Genomic DNA, 12,343 nt, shown 5'->3' with positions numbered 1-12,343 from the left:
ATTTATAACACGGTTGTAAAGTCCATAATTTCTAAAATGAATTTTGTTTCAAATCATTCTCTACATCTGTTTGTGTTTCACAAAAGTTATATTCAAATTGTTTAGAATAACCTTCCCACTATTTTTGCTTTATAAGCATACAAGGCTGCAAAAACAATATAGGAGGGTTATTAATTGTGGACCACTCTGGGCACAGCCTTAACTTGCTTAGCTCATAATTACTCATGTAGGGTCAAAATTTGCAAAAATTCAAAGAACAACTCTAAAAATGCATCAATCAGAAATATGCTGAAATGTAATAAGCAGAAGCAAGAACAGTCAGGTAGGAGAACACCCTGCTTGTTTCATTTAGCAATTTTTTGAAGTAATTAATCCATACATCAAGGATATCTTTTTCTCCAGTTTGCATGTCAGCACTCTTTCCTCCATTTCTGAGCTTTTTTTCAACAGCCTCCAGAATATTTTGCCACCTTCTTGATATTTATTTTCTATGTTCTTACCAAAGTCTTCCCATGACTTTTGTTTAGCTAGCTTTACACAGTGTGTTTAGCTTTCTCACATTTGTCTCTGTATTATCTAAGAGAACAAGCTGACTTATTTGCCAGGAACTTTTGAAATGCTTTTTTTTCTTTTCCTTCACTGCCTCTTTAACTTCCTCTGTCAACCATGGAGTTCTGATTTTTCTATCCTTCCACAAAACCTCACCACATGTCTCTCTGGTTGAATCAATCAATGTTTTCTTCAGAATTTGCCACTGAATCTCCAAGGTTTGGTTCCTATTCTCAAACTTTCATTTTTTCTTGCATAATGTTTGGTAGTTTAGTCTACAGTTCACATCTAAGAGCTGCTCAATTTTTATTAGAGGTTACTGAAAAAGTATGAAGAACAAGAGAGCTGGAGAGAATTTCACAAGGAACATAAGACTCAAGCAGGAAAGTGACTAGCATATTAAGGAAGACAAATATGAAATACAAGGAGAAACCAGCAGTACAATCCAAAAAAAAAAAATCCTAAGGCCAATAGGAGGAGAAATCATTGTGGATGAATGACCCCATTAGATAAAAAATGGGGTCAAGGTGAATAATACAGATGACATTGCAGAGATGTTTAATGGTCACTCTACTCAAGTATTTCATCAAAGAAAAGCAAGTTTTTATTCCTGGAGAGGAGTGGAGGAGATTAAAGGTTTAGAAAGAGAAGAACATGCTTCAAATACTAAGTACTTTGGAAGTCAACAATGCAGTGAGACTGGATGGGATTTCCCACATGTTTTAAGATAACGCACTATGAAACGGACAGCTCCATTGACATGATTACTTCCTGAAAGTCAAGTTACTGGGAAAGTGCCCAAACAGTGGAAAGAAGGTAACACAGTGCAACTGCATACGGGTGGTGGTGGTGGTGGTAGAACGGAGGAATCAAATTACAGAGCAGTGATTCCATTCAGATTTTAGAGAAATTAGTGAAAGATGGTATACAAAATTGGGCAGATCAAAATAATATTATCTGTGAAGACTTGAATTTGTTAAGGGGGCAATCTTGTGTCAGTAACTGTGTCAGACATTCAGACTGGCTTTTATAATAAAGTGACAAGGGAAAGGAATAGAATACTAAATAAGTTAATATTTAAGATGCATCACACAGGGTTGGATATCTATGTGAATTGAATTAGAAATTGGCTGTCTTCTGATAGATATCAGGGAGTTGCATATAGGTGAGCAGTATCAAGGAAAAGAAAGATCACAAGTGGGGATTCCACAGGGATCAGTAGTGGGATCTTTGGGAAGCTGCATACCTTACTGGTGAAACTATACTAGAGGAGTTGGAGAAAGCAAGGAATCGTGAGGTGATAGTTAATAAAAACTTAAAGTTTTAGGAGACATATTGTAAAAGTGGTGAGGGTAATCCAGCGATTGATGCAATCAGTGCTTTTCTTTTTTTTCTGGAAAACAATAGGTGCAAGTATGCATTCTTTGCTAGCCATGTCATGTGTGTCTGTTAATAAAAATGCTGGTATGCCATACCATTGTGTACTGTACAAAAACGCACTGGATGCAACATTGAGAAAGGTAATGATTAGTATGAATAAAAGGGTGGTGATTCCATTGTATAAAGCCCTGATGAGACCACATGGATTAGTGTGCTCATATCTGGTCACCAGAATTTGAAAGAGATAAATCAACCTTGGGGAGGATACAGAGGCAGATAACAAAAATGATATCAGGTCTTTGCTTATGAGGATAGTGAGGGAATGCAAACTACAAAGTTTGGTTTTGGTAGATAGAAGATGAATGAGAGACATGATTGAGACATTTAAACTGCTGAGAGGTATTTACAGGACTGAAACTGTGGAGATTTTTTATATAGCAGAATAAGGGGAACAAACAGGACAAGGGGCCATCTCTGGAAGTTGCAAAAGGAGATGGTGAGTAGGAGGGGTCAGAAGTGGCCTTTTTTTTTTTTTTTTGCATGGAGAGTGGTTGGATTCATGAAATTCATTGCCTAATAGGATGGTGTGAACATGCAGACAGTGAACAGGAAAGAATAGTGTGATAGACTGTGTTGTCTATGTGGTGCTCCTGCAATGAGACCTGTGACAGTATGGAATAATAATAATAAAATATACATATACAGAAAGAAATGGACTGAACATGCTGAAAGAATGGACAATTCAAGACTATCCAAAAGATACTTCGACGGCACTCAATTGGAGGACATAGAAACCAGGGACAATCACGGAAAAGATGAAATAAGATTGACACAAGCTACAAGGTCTAAATCTCTGAAAAGATGATGATACTGATCATGCTTCTTATATTTGTTCCTCCTTTTGGAGTTACATGCAATCAAACAGAAGACAACAAACATGATACAATGATCAAAACTTTTGTTAAAATAAAAATTCTTTTAACATAAACACATATTTTCACATATATAGACTTGTATATAGAGGCTAATGACTTCATATCACTTGCCTTAGTATGTATCCTATTATGCAAAGCACAATCCCCTTTTAGACATGCATAATGGTCACTACCCTTACACATAATGCTATGCGTAAGGGTCACTACCCAGACCGGTTTTGACCTTTATTGAGGTCTCACTGGTAGGAGCCAGACCTGGGAGAGATACCTAGGTTGAAGTAATGCAGAAGTCATATATATATCTCATATATAAGTAGCAAAAAAGGTGCTTGACCTTATTAATAAAAATCACTGGATGAGAGAAAGATATAGAAAATTTTTTTACTTATGTTTATTATACATTAAAGATACCAAGAAATTATATACTTGGTTTAATCCTTTTCCCAAGGAAGCAAAGCAATGTTTGTTTTCCGTGTGAAATATATTCACGTGCAATATATATATATAGTGGGCTACTATATATAGAAATATATAGTGGCCCTTCCCATTATGCATAGCATTATACACATCCAAAAAGGGGGTGTGCTTTGCATTATGGGATACATACTAATGCAAGCGATATGAAGTTATTAGCCTCTATATACAAGCAGTTCAGACATGAATATATTTCACACACAAAACATTGTTTTGCTTCCTTGAGAAAAGGATTAAAATCAAGTATATAATTTCTTGGTATCTTTAGCGTATAATAAATTCAAGGTAAAAAACTTTCTACAATTAAAGGATACACAAAATTGGACCATGTAAGAAATAAAGACATCAGAAAAGAACTAGATATTTATAACATAAATGAAAAGATCAAGGAATATAGAGAAATGGAAAGAACATCTAAGATGGAAAGATATCAGCTACCAAAAGAGGTGGATAGATATTAAAGGATACACAAAATTGGACCATGTAAGAAATAAAGACATCAGAAAAGAACTAGATATTTATAACATAAATGAAAAGATCAAGGAATATAGAGAAATGGAAAGAACATCTAAGATGGAAAGATATCAGCTACCAAAAGAGGTGGATAGATATAGACCAAAGGGGGGGGGGGAGACCAGCGACAAGATGGAAAGACCAGCGAAGCCAAAACAGACAAATGCCTAATCCTTGAAGAGATGTTTCTTGAACCTGTCAGTGGAATGCAGTCTTAAAGAAAAACTGTGTGAGCAGGGCTGTTCAGAAGCATAGAGGAACAGAAGGAAAAAGAAGAATAAAAATTTGGTTCAGAAAGAATAAACAGCATTGACAAGGGAGCTGCTTATTTCTCATATGCGATAACAGATGTGCAAGAATGATGCTAATCATGAGAACATTTCCAATGTGAGAAAAAAAAAAGGATACTAAATGTTTTAAAGCAGGGGTCTTCAACCTGTGGGCTGCATTAAAAATTTCAATGAAGCCCGGGGGCCACTAAGCCATACTGCTGTATTTAGAATTGTAAGATGCTTTCCAGATTCACAAGGAATGCTGTGCATTTGATACGTTACATAAAATCCTATAAAAATAAACAAACTCAGCTTTTAAGAGCGTAGATAGGAGTCAGGTTCATGATAAGTAAATACAATCAATACTTGAAAAAAAGATAATTTAATGAAGAAAACATTCATTTTTTACAATGTCAATGGGCAACTCGGCAATGTTTTTTTCCTTGACCAGCTTGTCGATGTTAGCATCAATGTTGGAAATCGCTATGAGCAGAGTATTCTCAAGATGTTGGTCCATAATCTGAGTTCTTGTCTTGGACTTCACATGCTTCATTCTGGATTAGAACTGCTCACATAAGTATGTGCTTCCTAACAAAAGCACACATCTTCAAAGCATGCAGGCGAAGATTAGGGAATGCGTCCTCAGAAATGTAGTCTTTGTAAAATGTAAGCAAGGACACAATGAATAATTTTACTCTCAAAGAAGAGTTGTTTTGGAGTTCAAGCAGCTCCATTTGTACTGAGCCTGGCATTTTGGCAGCATTGACACTGAATGCTGCCAAAATACTACAACATGGCTAACTTTGTAGTGTATTCATCAAGAGATGAACAGTTGGACTCAGTGAGAAGCTGAAAATGCGTTAAGTCTTCTTTTGCTAGTTGTGCCTCCCAAAGTTTGAGCTTGGCCACAAAACCAGTTGATCTTTGGATTGTAGCTGCGTATTTAGATCATTCATATGCAACAAGATGTCGGTCACAAAGGCAAAGTCTGTCATCCATTTCGGATCATTGAATTCCGCAATTGGCTTCCCCTTGGTTTGCATGAGCTGCTGTATTTCGCTCCTTAAGTCAAAGACTCTTTTTAGAACCTTCCTTTTGCTCAACCAATGCACATCACTATAATAAACCACATCACCATGATCCACTTTGCACTCGAGTCAAAAACTCTTGGAATTGATGATGATTCAATCCTCCTGCCCTAATAACGTTGATGACAGTCACAATAACTTTCGTGACATTCTCAAATCCGATAGTTTTCGCAATTTGACATTCTCAAATCCATGATAATGGACGAAATCTTTTTCCTTCTAGTTCTGGTTCTTTCCGTAGCAGTGCAACAAACCCTTCATTCTTTCCCGCCACAGCAGGGGCACCATCAGTTATCACACCCTCGAGGTTGGTTAAGCTGAAGTTGAAAGGTGAAGCGTTTTCTTAGCGGCTTCAAGAATATCAGTGCCTTTCGTCATTCCCTTCATAGGTACAGAGCTAGCAGTTCTTCTCAACAAATTCGACTCACGACAAATTAAACACACTGGCTTATCATCGATTGGCACAAAAAAAAGTACAAATTGGTCCACTTTTCATTAAAAACCTGACAAGAATCGCTTGTTTAAGCTTTTTATTCGTAGATGCCATAGTGATGGAAGGCAAACCCAAAAAATGATCCAAAATGGCCGTGTAACAGTTATTATCCACTGAATATATCTCACACTAATGAAAAAAATCTGGCAATATAAACCCACAATAGGCTATGGCTGACATGACGAACCTGCATGCACTTATACACAAATATCACACTGTTCACGACTGACTGACTGTGGATGAGATCCTCTTGTATTTATATGAAAATAACGAAGTATCCAGAACCATCGAGATGTATCTGGAAGGCACTAGACAGCGCACTTGAACAAACTACTGCTTCAGCCATCTACCTACGACGTTACTACTAGTACTTAAGTACCGCTTAGCACTAGTAGATGGCTGAAGAAGCATGTCTATTTAATATTTATTTTAATAGGATTTTATGTAAAGTATCAAATGCACAGCATTCCTTGTGAATCTGGAAAGCATCTTACAATTCTAAATATAGCAGTATAGCTTAGTGGCCAGTGGGCTTCATTGAAAGTATTTTAATGTTAAGTAGTTATTTTTTCGAAATTGCTGGCGGGCCACGGCAAAGAGCTCCATGGGCCACAGGTGGCCTGCAGGCCATGTTTTGAAGCCCCTGTTTTAAAGGGTGACGAGGGTATTTGTTGTAGGAAAGAACAGAAGAATAAGCCAGCAGAAGAGAAATTGGATTCACATTTTAATAGAGATTGTAATATCAATAAAGAGGTATTACTATGATCATTTTGAAATATCCTACCATGCCAATGATCCAATTTAAGCAAAAATTAAGATCTCAAAAAATTTTTATAAGGATCCCAAATCAAAGTAAAGTTACTATATATGCCAGCCTAGCTGGCTGAGTGGCTAACATACCACTCCAGTCAACAGGATGCAGGTTAATTCCACCATGGGCATGGATTCTTGAGTCTTTGGATGGCAGATTAATTTCGCTGCCCAGTGCAATCCTGAAGTGGCTTGAAAAAGTTCCATATTTCCATATTATATACAAAACTAAGGACAAATATTTTAAAATGAATAAAAATAATGAAAAAATCCTTAACTCACCCATAGTACTAATTCACTATAGGTTTACAACCTTTCTTATGGTGAGAGTCATATGAATGTTTTATTTTATTTTATTTATTTTTTATATTGACCTGTACCTTTTCCCCACTGCTGGGATAAAGGTCTCTCCCATTGTGGGAGGGTTGGGTCTACTTCTCCCATGGTGACCCATTCCATCTTGGGAGAGTGTTTATTCACTTGTATGAATGAATGTATAATGGTGGAAAACAATCACAAACATCCATGCCTAGGCGAGATTCAAACCCATAGTCTCTTTGCTGGAGAGTGGATATGCTCACCACTTGGCCAAACAGGCTGGCACATATATATATATATATTACATATATATGGATGGATGGACAGATAGAAGATCAAATGAGTCTATATATATATATGGATAGACAGACCAAATGAGTCTATATATGCTTATGCATTTTGCAAAATTCACCTAAAAATGTTATTGTTTATATCTCAATTACAAGTGTATTCATTAAAAATGTTAATAACATTCAGATTTAAATCCAATTCAGTAGCCTGAAATATAGACTGAGCTCCAGTTTTAAAATCTACATTCCAGTCCACTTTTAAATGGAATTAGACTTCAAAACAGCTGGAGTTCCAGTTTAGAGTAAAAATTTCAGTATATACTTAGGGAGCCTATGCATCCCATTTTCACCCCAGCATTCACAGATATGCTTTTGGGATACCAATGTGTTTGTTTTTTCAATATCTGAATTCCAAGATGAAACATTTTCATGTAATATTCATAGAACAAACAACTGTTTCAGAAATAAAGGGCATTATTATATTCTAATAACTACTTCTTCCTTTTTCCTTCTTTTACCTTGAAGTGTCGAGGGTTTTCTATTCATTTAACTGCAACCATATACAAGGATAAGGTGGTAAGCCCTATGCCTGATGTATCCTATGTCTGTAGAAGCATTGAATTCTCAAGGCTGTTTGCCTACTTGTGGGATGAAAAACTCTAGATAAACTGGGGAGAAAAAGCCTGCATTCCATGCCCAAAACCGGTTAACTTGGCTAAGTCTGAGAAAGATCCTAAGCTCCTCACGTCAGCGACACGAATCGAACCTAGGACAATCCTTTCCCAGCCATATTGCAAAGCGCAGAGTCACTCGGCTAACTGACCAGACTCTATTCTAATAACTTGTAAGTCATATATGTATTTATTTCTATTAACAAGTTGTTAGGGTTTTTTCTTTTCTTTTTAATTTGTCAACACTTTCATAATGGAAACAATCCTTTGAACAATATGAAAACTACTATCAAAGACATTTTTGACAGTGCATAATTCCATCACTGGAAAAAAATGTTCTCTTTAGTAAATTTATTAAGAAGCAAGGAAAAATTTGAGTGCATATTGACACAGTAATATCAGTGATAATTATAAAAACCTACTTCCAAATGAATAGAGTGAAATGATTTTTCAAGCGTTTATGCATAAAGCAAAACAATATTAAACAGAAAATGCTAGTACTTCAAACGAGTAAATTTTGAGGTGCTATGTATTTTACTTTAAACTTCACTTTCTTATTATTAAAAAATTAATGCCAACACTTGGAGGAAGAATTAAACCAAGAATATAATTTCTTGGCATTTATTTATTTATTATTTACCTTTTTACTATTTATCAAATTTTATTCATTATTACTTAATTAGCTGCCACAAACACTCAATACTTTATCTTAAAATGCATCTTACTGGTGAACAAAGATACCTTTGCATTAATAATTTTCATAGTCAAAATTGTAAATTTCAGGTTGTTGAAAATAACTTTTCTTTAATTTTATAAGGAAACCTCAAACTCCCCTACCATTTGATGTCCCATTCTTTTAATTATGGGTAGCTTACATAAAAAGGAGCTCTACTCCAGACATTGAAAATATCATCTTTGATTTAACACAGTCATATGAAATTGTGCCTCTGTAGCACAATTAGAAAAACAACAGTACACTACATCCTTCAGCTGAAAAAGAACTGAATTTGATTCTCTCTTCATGATGAGAGGAATCTTTATATGGGCTTTTTCAATCAAGGTGAGTTAGCCAATCTCATATGGTGGTAGCAGGGTGTTTCTCTCCCAGAAACTTAGGTTTTTCATCCTGCATACAGGGAATTCAGCCATTAGAACACACATTTTACAGACAACATAATACTAGAGGTGGGCAGTAGATGGCGCTGTGTGTTTATGGCAGTACTGTCATGTAGTTCAAGGATTAAGTATGGGAGATAGTTGTAAAATTAGTCCCTTCTTACGATGAGTCCTTGGAGATGCCACATAATAATGACAACACAGAAATGAGGGAGAGGATAATTCGTTTTGTCATTTCTATGCTGTTTTAATAACCTCAAAAACAACATTTGTAGGATTCGCCTTCATCCTTCTCTTCCATATTCTTCTCATAATCTCTCTAAAACTTTTCTTGCTACCTCTACACATAGCTTTTCTACTTTTTTTTTTTTTTCTTTTTCTTATTCCATAAAAGCACATGCTGCTTTACTGGCCAAGAACTTTATACATTTCATTGTTAACTGCTTCTTTAACTTCTTGTGCCCACCTGAAAATTCTTTTTATCCTTGCAGATAACTTCACATTTTAGCAGTGTATCTCTGCATCTTCCACTATTTTCTTCAGATTCTACTACTCGGTCTCTATGAGTTTGTGATTATTTTCACGTTTGCTCAATAATATTTATATTTGAATCTAGTCAACATGTAACAGTTATTCAACTTTGATTATTTTCAAAACCTCATATCCAGTTTTAATTTTTAATGATACATTCATTTTTTATTTGAATAAACCAGATGGTTGTCACTTCCTATTTCAGATCCTTATTCTCTTCTATAAAACTGTATAACAATAATATCATCAATATGGTTTTTTTTGGTCTTCCTATCAAGAAGTTTAGCTTAACGTTGACATTAAATACTATAGTAACTCCTTCCTTTTCATGCTCTTATTTATCACTTGTAAAGAACTCACCTCTTCTAGCATTCTTTATCTCAGCAATATCAATTGTGAACATGGTATTTGAAGTTCCTCTATTAGCTACATGGTATTTGTAATTCCTCTATTAGCTCTACTTTTCTTTCCCTACAGATGTTTATACTGGCTGAAGATATATACAAGAATTCTGACAGTACAACTTAATGGAATATCGCTGATAATTCCACTACCTTTAAATTTTCAATTGAGATTCCTACATGCCGTTAGTAAAATAAATCTAGGAAATGCCATATTCGTTTTTTGTATAACACAGAGAAACTGGTGCTGCTGGATTATTAGGTAACGGTTCAGTCACAATTTTAATCAATTTTAATTAATCTTAAAGAATATACCATGTCCAGAGAGAGACAACACTTAATTTTCTCCATTCTGGAAAGAATGTAATACAATAAAAGATAAAAATAAAAAAAGAATGAATGAAAGGGAAAAAGCGACAACGCTTAAATCTACACAAAAATAAAACCCAATTAAATCAATATAAACGAATAACTATAACCTGGGCTTCTGCAATACGTCAATATAATGCACAATTCACTAATCATAACACTAATTTGCTATTAAAACAGTCCTATTGGACTGATATATACAAAAACTTCCTAAAAGTGAAGAAAGAACGATGTGTTTACTTGGATCATTAATAAAATCAAAAAACATTAAAACAAATAAATATTTAACCCCATTTTTCACTAAATTTTTAAAGAAACTATCAAGTTCGGTAATGGATCGTAGTCAACGTGTATAGAATTAACATTAACCCCCCTCCCCCCAACAACAACAAAAAAAAAAAAAATGTTGTAATTCCACCAATACAAACTAACAAGCGCAAGTTACCCGCGATTATTGTCACTTTTGCTGTGTTCGTAACTTACCTCTAAAACATAAAACTTCACAATTCAACAGTCTCAACAGAATCAAACTGTTCTCTTAATTACGTTCCTAACATTTGTACATTTACACATCTCGCAGGTGATGTGATGACACAGACACCCAAATAATCATGTTGCTTCAATTTTTGTGTGAAAAACACTACTTTAAAAGAACTAAAACCAAATATGCACAACATTAGCTCTACAAAACTCCTAAAGAGAAAACAGTTCTCCCTAGATGGCGGTAGCGAAGTAAAGCCGTTTGTGTATAGATCATCTAAGATCTCCAGTTTATCGAGTATTCTATTTTGTTTATTATATAAATAACGTGTGTGTGTGTGTGTGTGTGTATATATATATATATATATATATATATATATATACAGTCTATGTTGTTTATTATAAATAGCATGTTTATATATATGTATGTAAATATATATATATATATATATATATATATATATATGAAGAACAAAATGCAAAGAACAAAAAATATAAAATGTTGGGGTTGATATCGCGTAATAAACAGGATCATGTTAGAACATTCCAGATCAGATATTTAATAATTCAGATAAAGCTTCTCGCAAAAAAATATGTTACTTTAATCCCTGATAATAGTATATTTACTTGTAACCTTTAAAATCTATATATGAATTTTTAATTAGTATTATTGCTTTTAATCACTATCATCTAAATTCGGCGGAATCGAAAACAATAGCATAATATTAATTTCTATTTTCAGAAAAATTATGTGCTGTTCACTTATTTAATCCCTTTCCAATAAAGCAAACTTTTTTCCTCAGATAAACGATGATGCTGAAACAAAACAAATAAAATAGTTTAAAAAATCACTAAGATCGGGGAGTATGTAGATTTTTCGACCTACAAAGGAACATGACAAAAGATAACTGACACTCAGTTTAATAGGTCATGATAATATAAATAGTTAAACCGACTAGTTTTGCCACATATTCTAGTGGCTCCTTCTGGTTTAGAAAGAAGAAACGTTCGTGTTTACCACTTGCATATTTTTGTTCTACCCAATCCAGAAGAAGCCATTAGCATATGTGACGAAACTAGTCGGTTTAAGTCAATGGCGTAGCTAGGGAAGTGCGGAGGGGGGGGGGGGGGGGGGGGACCGCCCCGTGCGGCATTTTGAACCTTACTCTATATGTCGTTTTGACATTTTGTAGCATTTTTGATGTGTATTGAGAGAAGAAGCAAATTCAGAACCTCCCCTGGTGGCAAAACCTCTAGCAACACCACTGGTTTAAGTATCTATCAATATATTATCACGACCTATAAAACCCACTATCAGTTATTTTTTGTCACAAACGACAAAGATTATTATTGAACCATCATTCATTCATTTATTGAGTAATTAATTACTCAATAAATGAATACTCGAGAAAGGCCTGTGTAGCCCATTGGACATGGTGCTTGCATCCTCTGTAATTGGTTGCTCAAAGTCAGACTTAAGTTCAAGTCTAGTCGCCGACTGCAAGAACTTTTTCTAAGCCTATCTTCGACCGGTTCCCGAGTTAGTCGATCTCTGGCACCGGCAAGCGAGTCCTTTCTTATTGATTCATTTATTGAGTTATTAATTACTCATTAAATCAATACTCGAGAAAGGCCTGTGTAGCCCAGTGGACG

General features: G+C 34.9%; 1 protein-coding gene across 1 annotated transcript in view; it reads right to left on the bottom strand.

The window, feature by feature from the left end:
- Positions 1-10,908, bottom strand: part of LOC150106699 (sister chromatid cohesion protein PDS5 homolog A-like) — a 670,786-nt gene extending 659,878 nt beyond the window's left edge. The window contains exon 1 of the mRNA XM_090393290.1: positions 10,694-10,908. The gene's annotated coding sequence lies outside the window, so the exon portion shown is untranslated. The remainder of the gene's footprint in view (positions 1-10,693) is intronic.
- Between the last annotated feature and the right edge of the window lie 1,435 nt (positions 10,909-12,343).

The sequence above is a fragment of the Typopeltis vanoorti genome, chromosome 5, assembly GCF_054136105.1.
Source record: "Typopeltis vanoorti isolate ZY-2024b chromosome 5, IOZ_Tvanoo_1.0, whole genome shotgun sequence".
Taxonomy (NCBI): domain Eukaryota; kingdom Metazoa; phylum Arthropoda; class Arachnida; order Uropygi; family Thelyphonidae; genus Typopeltis; species Typopeltis vanoorti.
Note: the sequence above shows the minus strand (reverse complement) of the source record. Positions and strands in the feature narration are given on the sequence as shown.